We start from the raw sequence: 12,315 nt of genomic DNA, 5'->3' as shown, positions 1-12,315 counted from the left end.
TTTAACCAGGGTTATCTACCTCCTCTGGCTATTGAGGTGCAAAAATCTCTGTGATCCTCTCGGCTTCTCCTCGTTGCAGGGCCATCGGGAAGCAGACAATGATCAGCATGATGATGCCAAGAGGGTAGACGCGGCGATGGAACAACACTGACATGGAGACTTGCGACCCCGGGGGGGCGGCTTGATAATTGGTGCCGACCTCCACCAAAGTGGTTAAGTACACCAGACATCTGCGTGTGCTCCCCAGTCTTTAGAAGGAGTGGGGTTTGAGTGGAAAGTAGGCCCGACAGGTGAGCCAGTGACTGGGGGTTGAAGCCTGGCGACCTGTATTGGAAAAGGATCCCAGGACGAGGCAATCCAGTCCTTGTTGAAACTGTGGGTTTGTTGAGATGCTCGCGTAGGCTCCCTGACCCAGTAGGGAGGCAGAATTAAATGGCATGTGGGATCAAACTGAAGCAGCGATGGGGAGCTGGAGCCTGATGACCCTAACCGATGGAGAGAGACCCTTGATCAGCACTGGTGCCCAAAGTGGGGTAAGCCCCTGTTGGTGCCCTAAATGATTGTGAGCCCACCAAGCAGTGTTTTCTGCTGCCTGCTCAAGCCTTGAAACCAAGATTGGTGAGGTGGTTGCCCAGGTTAATCTCGCTTGGCAGGATTTCACAGCGTAGCCGAATGAGTTTTCGGAGGGTGAATGCCGTATTTTGGAATTGAAGGACACAGTATGTGATCTTAACTTAACGGTATATCACCGCTCGTATACATCCAACAGGGTACCACATTGCAATTTCTGTTTTGTGGGATTCCTGGAGGGAGCAGAAGGCTCAGCACTCTAAACATTTACAGACACCTGGTTCACAATGTGGATCCCTTCAGACCTGCTTTTTTTATTGTTATCAAAAATATAAATTGTAAAATCAATATAAATTACTGATGCCTCCAATAATTGAGTGTATGCTATGTGTAAGCTAAGACATCATATTACTTTGTCGAGTATGGTAAAATCAATACATGATCAAATTACAAAAAAGTTTTTGTACATATGTTATACTTTCCCAATATCTATCACACTGTATGTAAACCATTGATAGGTGTAAAATGTGGCTAATTCTTGGGGGATTCATATCAATGTGCGTTTCGGCACAATAATCACCTTCATCAGGAACACCACTGATGTCATCTAATTAAACCTGAGAAAATAGTAGACAAAGACAAGTATGTTTGGCTCAAGTACTTATAACAAAAAATATTTTCCCTCTTCACCGCTGTATATGGAAGTATATAATTTAAGAGAGAAGTCCCACTGTTAAGAAAAACCAGTGTCTATGTACATAATATGCATATTAAAAAGATAGGTAGGAAACTGATCCTACTATCAATTAATAGTTGATGTCAAAACATACATAAAAGTGATGGCACTAAGGATAGCCTTCAGGGTACCCAAAAGAGAAGAAAACACCAAAATGTGTGGATAAATATATACAATTAGATCTACTGTACAACACAGTTGAATAGATAGACAAGACACAGGATTACCCCTAGGTACCCTATATTCCAATGTGTAGTTTATAAATAAGGTTGGGGGGTCAAAACAATGTACACCCTCACTTTGCAGAGCAATGAATATCCAAGTGGTCAGATGTGATCCACAAATATAACATATGCAATCGTAGATGGGTGTGACTATAGGTGCACAAACTCTATGTCCACACAGAACATGGGTGGAACTGCTGTAAAGATAATAAAAAGAAATCGATTGTGTTACAGTCAAAGGATTACTAGTAGAGCTGAGAGATAGAATGAGCATATAGAACTCACGGGTAGGGAGAAGCCTGAAGGGCTAGCAGCAAGTGAAAATAAAAAAGTTTAGAATTATATGGCCAGATATACGACCATTTCTTATGCGGTCGCAAAGGGCTATTTGGCCTGGGAAATGTACTAACCCATATTTTGCGAGTCGCTAATCCATTAGCGAGTCGCAAAATAGGGTTAGCGAGTCACTATTAGGAAGGGGCGGGCCAAGGGCGGCCCTTCCTAATAGCGAGTGCAAATGCTATGTATGAGCGTTTTTTAGACCACATTTGCGGTCGCAAAAACTCCCAGTTTACCACCTACTTCAAGTAGGTGGTAAACCATTTGCAAATGGAAAGGGGTCACCAGTGGGCCCCTTCCCCTTTGTGAATGGGTTCCCAAATATTTTTTAAGAGCAAGCAGTGGTACCAGAGAGCACTGCCTGCCCTTAAAAAATGAAACTTAAGTTTCATTTTACTTTTTTAAATGTATCCCGTTTTCCTTTAAGGAAAACTGGCTGCATTTTAAAAACAACTGCTTTATTGAAAAAGCATTCCCAGACATGGCGGTCTGCTGACCCCAGCTGGCTACCATCCCTCGGAGTGCTGGCCATTCCTACTGGGAATCGCAAACAGTATCTGAGACATTGTTGTACATTGAATTTTGCGACATGCACATTGCGACTAGCACTTTTGTCACAATTTGCTAATCACAATGTTTAATGGTCGTACATCCGGCCCTCCATTAAGGAAATATGAGGAATTAAATGTATCTATCTATATACTTTGGAGGACAGAGCTCTTGATAAGGTCCTCTTATCTCATTTCCTTCCTTATTTGCAATGCTGGCTATCAAAGCTTGGATACATATGTCTAGTTCCAAAGACTGGGTCTCTTTATATTTTAAAGATAGAAGAGCAGAACAAAATCCAGTATCATTATAGTTGCAGCCCTATAGTAACAATATCGCTATCAGTTACTATAAATTAAGTTGGCAATGAAGGGTTCGCAAAAATAACCATCTAATATTCATTGGTATACAGATACCAGGAAATTGGTGAAAATTAGCTAAATTCAGAATGCTGGCAATTGTTGGGTATACTTATAAGGAAACAGAGTATGTGAATAACATGACCGGCAGAAGATGTGAACCACCTTTACAGAAAAATAACAATACATGTATACCTTAATGCTAAATAATTGTTAATTTATAGTGGAATTGCATAAATGCAGGGCATAGGCCTATTCAGATATAGTGGTCCAGATATTACAACAAAGAAAGAGGCCGAACAAATAGCTCTTCACCAGGAAAGAGTAGACTATTGCATGCTGTTATGTTTCTCATATCAATGGTTTATTACTGCAATACGCAAAGTATCTTCTGTGTAACAGTTATTGTTGAGTGCACTGCTATAGGAAAATAGTTCCCATTCCTACATGCATATCGTTTTATTACCTGATATAGATGGATCTGTCCTTTGATATGTTTTCAACGTCTCATCTGGTGAGGAGCAGATTTGTGACATCTGGGTGAGGCAAGAATGAGTACACTAGACCTGGATACATTTTATAGAGTTCTAGAATAGATAGTGACCGGATATGCCAGATTGTCCCAAACAACTAGAGTGCTAACTTAGATATTACCACAGCTACGAATAGAAAGATGGAGACCTACTTGTGGCGGAAACCGACCTGTGTTCTGTTGAGAATGGTTCATAAACAGTGAGCTACAATATAACGAGGTCAAGTGGCCTCATTTCTGGTGTCTACTCACGGTGCCATGTGGGGATGTAAGAAAAGAGGATATTGTGACTTAAAAGTATCCTACGGTACCTAACAAGTAAGATGTACCACAAAACCTGCTGTATAATACAAAGATGGAGGCCTTAAGGGACTAACAAGCTCAATCCTTTAATATTAAGATATTAAATATACATGGGATCGGCTACACATTGGCAAGTAAGAAAGGGGGAGGGGGTTTGTGAAGCAGACTACTCAGAATTAATGTATTAAGGATAGTCCCTCTCAGGGTCTACAATGACTCAATGAATGGCAAGATGGTATACTTCTTTAGCTATGGCCCTTGAAGGCCGGGTTAGTTCAGTTGCGAGCTGTATAATATTTGATTGCATTCTCCCATTGTAAGTAATATGTTTATTGTGCAGTTAATTAAAACCATTACAAAAAGATTGAATATTGTTTGTAAGCAATAAAACATCAATTTAAAATATGTTTATGACCACAGTTAAAAAGCACACGTTGAGATCACGGAAAGGATCCATTCCCCCAACCCTGATAACCCGTAGTCTTGTTTCTTCGTTTTTATCATTTGAGGTTAGCAGCCGTTCATGAGACAGAATTGCCCTGCTAGTGAGAGTCTTGGCTACAAAATAAAAACATGCTAACAGATGCATATTTGTGGTGCATAGTCCCGTCTCAACATTCATTAGTTTGTGCAAGGATGAATAGGCTATTGATCATTTCCTTTGAGGCTTATATGTGCAAAAAATGCTTAAAATTGTGTACTTAAAAACACAGTTACAGATGTGAGCGCAAAGGATTGAAAGGTCGTCGCCATCTCTATTCCAGTGCAGCTTCATCTATGATCCGTTGATGTCTGTTTTAATCGAAGGTCCGCTGCAGTTAAAATTTTTTACCAGGTAGCAGCTTAATTGAATATCTTCGCCAGAGAAGCTTGCAAGCACTGCTTGTCGGCACAACCGTATTTGGTTTTTGTTAGAAATTGGTCTAAGTAGTGACCGGCGTTCCCGTATCAGCTCAGGGCAGATGGTTATGATATGGACTATGTCCTCCTCTCCTTCCCCGCAGAGGCGGCACGTTGCTGGCTTTGGCGGACGCAACCAAGGTGGCAGATAGTATGCTGTTGGCAATAAACTTAACCTGAATTTCAGAAACTTCTCTTTGGTGGTTTTAGAGAAGTTAGCGAGTAGGTAAGCTTGAGGGACGCTTTACTGTAAGATTGAATAGTGAGCCAGCCATGTGAACGCTCAGTCAAGGCCGCTTTGTCTTGTATAATGGACTCTTTTTTTTAACAATGTTGTTCACAATTTTTTGAAGCTAGTCATAGTCCCCGACGTTGCCTAGAGTTGCCGTAACCCCAGCTGATTCAGGGCAGTGTCCAAGAAGTGTCTGGCTGGGCAGGTTTCTATGGTTTCTACTTCTGTCCACAAGTAGAAGTTTATTGTTTCTGGCTGCCCTTTTTTGATCTTGAACCAGGTTTTAACAAAAGCTCATTTTCTGGCTAGCTCCTGTCTTTGTATCCCAAATTCAAGCCGCATCTGCGCAGGAGATGTGTATCCAGGCAACCCATATATTATTCTCAGCGCCCTAGCAATGATGCTGTTCAATGTTTCCGCATCCCTCCCTCTCATGGCTTCACTTCCATATGTGATTGATGGAATAAGTTTGGCCTGTATCACCTTGATCAGAGGGAGAAAGCTTGGTTCAGCGGTTATATTTTTCAAGTTCCTTAATGCAATCGCTGTTGTTAATCCCCTCTTTTTTTATTGCCTCACATTGCGCTTTGTAGTTGCCTTTGCTATCAATCATGACTCCCAAGTATTTATATTCTTGTACGACTTCAAGCTTAGCTTTTGCCAGGTACCAGTTGTACTTCTCCCATGGAATCTTGCCATTGTGGCCCGCTTATGTGTCTAATGTAAATTTCCCCAAAACTTCTTGTTTTTGTGTGTATTTTAATGGCTCACTGGTTCTTGTATTAGTTCATTTTTTTCAAAAATAAGCCGTCTTATGTTGTGGGGGTTTGAAGGTTCGAGAGATGGTGTTCTACCAGTGGGGCTGTGGTCTTAGCTGTTCTTACTGCTGAACGATGTTCTGTTAATATTGTAGCCATCGCTCGAGCTGTCTCTCCTGCATATCCTAAATTGCAGGGACATAGGTGAAGATAAATCAGGTTCTTTGTTTTACAATTCATAAATTTCTGTGGTGTAATCGTGTAGCCATTATCTGTAAATATTTCATTCTCAATGACTGAGTAACATGCTTTGCATACATTTATGTGTGCCTAACAAAGAGGTTTTTCCGTCAATTGTTTTTTTGTACAAGGGACACATCGTTCTTCATCCTAGAATTGACCACGCAATCTTGAATGTTTTTATTGCGTCTATGCGCAAAGGTTTAGGAAGAGTGGATACCGGTTTGGTAGTACTATTAAGTATGTGCCAGTTGCTATTTATGATTTGTTTCACTTTTGTTATGTTATGTTGTAACATAAATCAGATTGGAAATAGTTTGCTTCTGTTGTTCTCTAAGGAGATAGTCCCTGTCAAAGAATCTTGCTCTTTTGAACACTTTTCTAACTAGTTGTCTGGGTTATCCCTTCTGATAGAACTTTTCTTTCATGGCATTGACTTTGTCATCAAAATCAGACAAATTTGAACAGTTCCTCCGGAGGTGCAGGAACTGTCCCAATGGTATGCTCTGTTTCTGTGCAAAGGGATGCTAACTATTATAATTTAATAATGTGTTTCTAGCTGTCTCTTTAACAAATAAATCAACTTCAAGCTGTCCTGTTTTGTGTCGTCCTGGATTACAATGTCTTGAAATTCAGCTTGATATCGGCTGATATGTTCTGTGAAATATAATACGGGTCACAGAGGTTTAACCAAGAGAGAAATTGCGAAAGTTGTTCATTAGTGTCAGTCCAGATAAAGAAAATGTCATCAATGTATCTCAACCAATGGGCAACTGATTCATAAAACGGGGCTACTTCATTATCGATGTTCTTATGTTCAAAGCGGGCCATGCAGATACTCGCCACTGAAGGGGCAACAGAGGCTCCCATACTGACCCAACCAAATTCAAACGTATTTTGTTAGAGTATCAATTGGAGGCAGTCAAGAAGGAAAATGCTACTTACCCAGTCTGCATCTGTTCTTGGCATATAGAGCTGGATAGACATATGCTGTGCATAATCGCCATCTAGTGTTGGGTCCGGATGTTTGCGCTTTGTTTTTCTTCGAAGAAGTCGTAAGTGACTCCTCCTTTTAGTGATAGTGCTCATGGGCATCGACTCCATTCTTACATTGTTTTCCCGCATAGGGTGATAATGGAGCTAGTAAGAGTAGTAAAATGAGGTGTCCATAAATGCATGTATCTAGGTATGATGTTACTGCAACAGGTATAGGGAGCTTGGGAGGCGGGTGGGCACATATGACTCTACAGCTCTATATGCCAAGAACAGATGCATACTGGTTAAGTAGCATTTTCCGTTCGAGGCATATGAGCTGTAGATCATATGCTGTGCATAGACAACACTGCAGTTATCTCCCAAAGCGGTGGTTAACCTGTATCTATTTACGTAAAACTGCCTGGCCCACTTTAGCTTGTTGTCTTGCTAACACATCTACACAATAGTGTTTTGTGAATGTGTGAGGTGTAGACCATGGCAAATGAGGTGACAGTTTAAACGGAGCGCACAGCGTGTGTAAGTAAATTAAATCAATAGGTAGGAAGGTGCTTAAAGTGAACAAGAGTCTGTCACCAAGACTCTCATAAATAGCCAATGGATGGCTAACAACAGTACATAGAATTCACCAAGCACTCAATTATCAAGTCCACTTTCAAATTCGCAAAATAAGTAAGTTTCTTTAGATTCCTTCTTTTATTCGGTCATCCAATTGAAAGGAAGTTCTTGATACAGCAATACAGCCAACACGTGTTTCGTCTAGTCTGTATTTGACATATAGACTTCTTCAGGGCTGCAAATAATTACAATAATCTAAGTTTAGGTTTGTAATACCGACCAATATAGTGCATCTACAAAATTGTAACATTAACATAGGCTAAAAATTACTTCTCAAAGTTACCGAACAGTGTAACAGAGAAAGCGTAAATCTAAAAGAAGTCCCAAATACCAAGCGTGAAAAGTTGAATCACCAAAGCGTAACAGAACAACTCGCCAGATTGGCAGTCCAAAGTGTGAAACCCAATGTAAGACCGAGTCAATCATGTTAAATAAATAAGTTAGCAACGGAGTAGAATCATACCCCAAATAGGAATAATTTTAAATATTCCTCAAGCCTCGGTATAATCGCGTCTTCTCATCTGTCTGAAAAATTAAAGTACCCTAATCACAAGCCATTCACAAGGGATCAATGATGAATAAAAACGCAAAAGACCAACATAGGTAAAACTCACCCACAACCGAGGGTATATAAATCTCTTGTAGCACGTCTTATTATTATCATCATCACATGTGTGAGGAAAGGGTAGTATCCTCAAACCTCACAGAATTCAGGCAACAACTGCAAGTAAGACGTAACAGAAAGTAACTTCACCATTCACTGGTGATTACAACAAAGCATATTTGAAGAAACAATTTAAGTCATCCCCTTACCTATCTGTATGCCGATTTTATAAATCCAATAATCTTTGTCCCATGATATAAGTAATCCTTCACTGAAAAGGTACCTGCCAAAAATATAAATAATAAGCTCTATACATCTAACTGAAATTGCCAAATGCAGCCATTTAGTGAATAAGCCATTAGGCTTATAATAGTAAGTAACCATTCACCTCGTATTAGAAGTCTCCGAGAGTATCCGACGTTCCGTATTTCCGCGTGCTACGCGGGCGCCATCTTGTAATGGCTTTAAATAGTAACTAAGAACATGCGTCATCTTGGAACGGTGCTATCGTCTAGAATCATGTTACTACGTAAACTAGAAACTTTAAATACATTCTATAGCACAATGGCCGCATTAAGATAGTTGCACGTATATATTCACTGTTGTATAAAATTAAGTAAGTCTATAAGTTGTAATTACGGGTAACAAATCACCTCTTATCCAAAGTGAACGTCATTCAGAATCTCCGCGAAATAGGCGGGCGCCATCTTGTAATGGCTAAAGGTAAAATAAGCATAATATAATACGATAATGTGAACCCAATATCGTGTCTCAACACACCAACTAACCTAGTAAGTAAACACTCTCTACACTGCAAATAAAAGTAGTAATGCCAGCTAAGTGAGGTAGTGTGGCTCACTGGTTAGAGGCGGCAGACCCGAGAGCAGAGGACGGCCCGGGACCAGGGTTCGATTCCCGGCGCGGCAGGTTTCTGGACCAGGGTCAGCGGACTCGATAATTCTCTCGCCTCGGTGCCCACTCTGATCAGCGATCACACTCGGCAACTCTGGGCATTAGCTTGCCTCATCTTCACTAACGGCCCCACCAGACCGCCGGGGATGCCTGGTCTCACCCTGGAGATACCCATTAAGGGACCATCTCTCAGGGAAGCCAGGAAGGGTTTCGCAGCGGTCGAAGCGCGGAGATACTCCCCCGGGAGTGATTCTAGCGCTATATAAACACGCAAATTAATTAAAATTAATTAATGGCGCTATGTGTACTAAGCAATCTCCAATCGCAACATGTAATCACGATCCACAAATGAACGCTAATGTAAGACCAAATGGTGTAAATCATATTACCCTTATAGGAATGGCTCATTACTGGGTAAATGTTACGCACTTAAAACCAAGGTCAGGATAGATTAGCATGAGGAGATAGTAATTAGGGAGTAAGAAAGATTAAGCACACCATAGAGTAAACATAAATAGATCAGTGTAGTTCGCTCACAGATCAAATGAATCACATTTCAAAGATAACAGGAATAAGGACAAGATAACCATATTCTTCATCTTTCATTACCTAAATAATATTCAAATTCGTGGTCAATGTTCATCCCTAGTTCCACTGCTTTCAGTTTCATTAACCACATCACTTCTCTTTGTCGGAGTGCTAATTGTCTATTTCCAGCCCTTGGGTCACGTTTCACATGATCAATTCCATGATATGTAAACAAATGTTTTTCTTTCTCCTGGTAATTTCTAACCATATGAGAGGCAATAGGGTAGCGGGTGTCCCCTGTCTTGAGAGCTCTAAAATGCTCTACCATCCTTTCTCTCAGTTTCCTGATAGTGCTCCCAACATAGATCTGCCCACAGGAGCAGGCTATAACATAAACTACAAAAGTAGTATCACAGTTAATGAAGAAATTTATACAAAATTCCCCAGTATCATTGTAATTAAAAGTCTTAACTTTAGGTTTAGCCCATCTGCAAGGACTACACCTGCCACATTTGTAAAAACCTTTAAAGGTTGCAGTTAGCCAATCAGGTTCAATTTTGTTCACAGGGTAACTAGGACTAATACAATTCGACAGTGTGCGTCCTTTTCTAAAAGTCAGTTCTGGTCTACGCCCAACAAAAGGCAAAATATCTTCATCCATGCTCAATAGATGCCAATGTCTATTCATAATGCTGTACAGTTTTGCACTATCAGTACTGAAGTTAGTAATAAATCTGATTTTCATATCTTTAGTACTATTCTCACTTGTACTTTTACTAAGAGTATTAACCCTTTTGAGTTTTCTTGCCCTCAATGCCGCATCCTCAAAAGTTTTCCTCTGATAACCACGTTTAATAAACCTCTTAGATAGATCTGTGAGGTTAGACTCAAATTCACTGTCTCTAGAGCAGTTACGTCTTGCCCTCACCATTTCACCATAGGGAATGGCTTTAATTTGACTGGAAGGATGGCAACTTTTAGCATGTAAATGTAAATGTAAATGTACATGTATTTATATAGCGCAAATCGCCCACATCGCAGGCATCTATGCGCTTGCTTAGGGAACCCATCCTGGTATTCCCCTGTGAGATACCCCGGCAGGGTATCCACAAGGTGAAAGCCAGGCATCCCGCCGCGAGGGGCCGTTGTGGACATTAAGCAAGCTATTGCCCAGAGTCGCAGAGTGTGAACCCGTTAGTCGAGTAGGCACCGGAGCGAGAATTATCGAGTCCGTGGAATTATTGAGCCCAACCCCCGTCGGGGCGGGGAATTGAACCCTGGTCCAGGGCCGATCTCAGCTTCCGGGTCTGCCGCCTCTAACCCCTGAGCCACACTTCTCCACTAGCTGTAACACTGAATTACAGCTAGTAGGTTTTCGATACATACGTGTACACAGTTTCCCATCCTCAATATAAAGTTCAATGTCCAAGAACATGATGCTGTGAGTGTCATAGTGGGTGGTAAATTCCAAGTTGAGCCTGTTATCATTCAAGTAATCAAAAAAACCTTTAAGTTCATCAATTGTACCAGTCCAGATAAGCAGGCAATCATCAATATAACGCCCCCAGTAATGGATGTGTTGCATCCATTTAGTACCTGATGGGCGCCAGATCCTCTCCGCCTCGAACCACCCCATAAAGAGGTTAGCGAAGGACGGAGCAAATCTGGAACCCATCGCAGTCCCAAGGCGTTGTCTTAACCATGTACCATCAAATAGAAATACATTATTATCCAGAACCATTTTCGTCATTGTTAGAATCATCTGATTATGATCATAAAACTCAGCTGCTCTGTTACTAAGAAAGAAATCCAGTGCATGGATTCCTAACTCATGGTCTATATTCGTGTAAAGTGATACGACGTCTAACGTCACTAGTATCATCCTCTCATCCCATGTCAAATCACACATTAAGTTCAAAACATGCTTAGTATCTTCAATAAACGAAGGAAGATTTCTAACATATGTCTGTAAAAAAGTATCGACATATTGTGAGAGGCGCTCTGTTGGTCCTCCAATCCCTGAAATAATAGGTCTTCCTGGTGGTTGTGTCCTAGACTTATGAATTTTTGGTAAAGTGTACATATATGGTGCTTTGGGTGCCACAACCTGTAAATAAAGATACTCCTCATAGTCCAATAGTGTCAAATCATACCAAATCTTCAGTTGATCATTAATAATTTTGGTAAGAGTCTGCATAGGGTTGACATGTAACTTCTCGTAGTACTTAACATTATTAAGCTGAGAGTAAACCTCCTCTTTGTAGTCAACAGTGTTAAGAACCACCACATTGCCGCCTTTATCGGCTTTACGTATAGTAAGTTCCGAGTTATTCATAAGCTCCTTCAGTGCCACCCTTTCACCAGGAGTAAGATTATCTTTATATCTCATGGGCCTAGCAGAGCATCCTGTATCAATGATTTTGTCAATATCCACATTTACTGCTTTATAAAAAGCATCAATCGTGCTACTCGATGAGGTTTTGGGTGTCCATTTAGACTTTACTTTCAAACCACTACCTTCACTAAGAAATCTATCAACTTCTAAGTCATCAAGCAATTTGTATACAGTAACTGGGTCATCTTCCTTTTCTGTTAGTGAAAGTAATAGCTGAGTCTCTTTCAGTTCCTGAATAGTAATATTACTCAATGGTTTAATTCTCTCAGGTTTGCTTTTTTCTGGTACATTAGCAAAAAATTTCTTTAGTTTGAGTCTCCGCACAAATCTAAATAAATCGATTTTAGTAACATACCAATCATTCATAGTCATTGGACAAAATCCCATCCCCTTACCAAGTAGACTTTTCATGTCATCAGACAATTCAAATGAAGACAGGTTCACAACTTCAATATCCTCAATACCAGCATCATCTCCTACCGCTAGGGTTTCCAGGATCTCAGTCTCATCCCTACCCTTCCTC

The 12,315-nt window shown here is 40.6% G+C and overlaps 1 protein-coding gene across 1 annotated transcript in view; it reads left to right on the top strand.

Moving 5' to 3' along the window:
• The window catches only part of ATM (ATM serine/threonine kinase), a 1,399,724-nt gene that overhangs the window by 721,492 nt on the left and 665,917 nt on the right, over positions 1–12,315 (top strand). The window lies entirely within an intron of this gene.

This window comes from Lissotriton vulgaris, chromosome 8 (assembly GCF_964263255.1).
Source record: "Lissotriton vulgaris chromosome 8, aLisVul1.2, whole genome shotgun sequence".
Taxonomy (NCBI): Eukaryota; Metazoa; Chordata; class Amphibia; order Caudata; family Salamandridae; genus Lissotriton; species Lissotriton vulgaris.
This window is presented reverse-complemented; position numbering and strand designations above follow the sequence as displayed.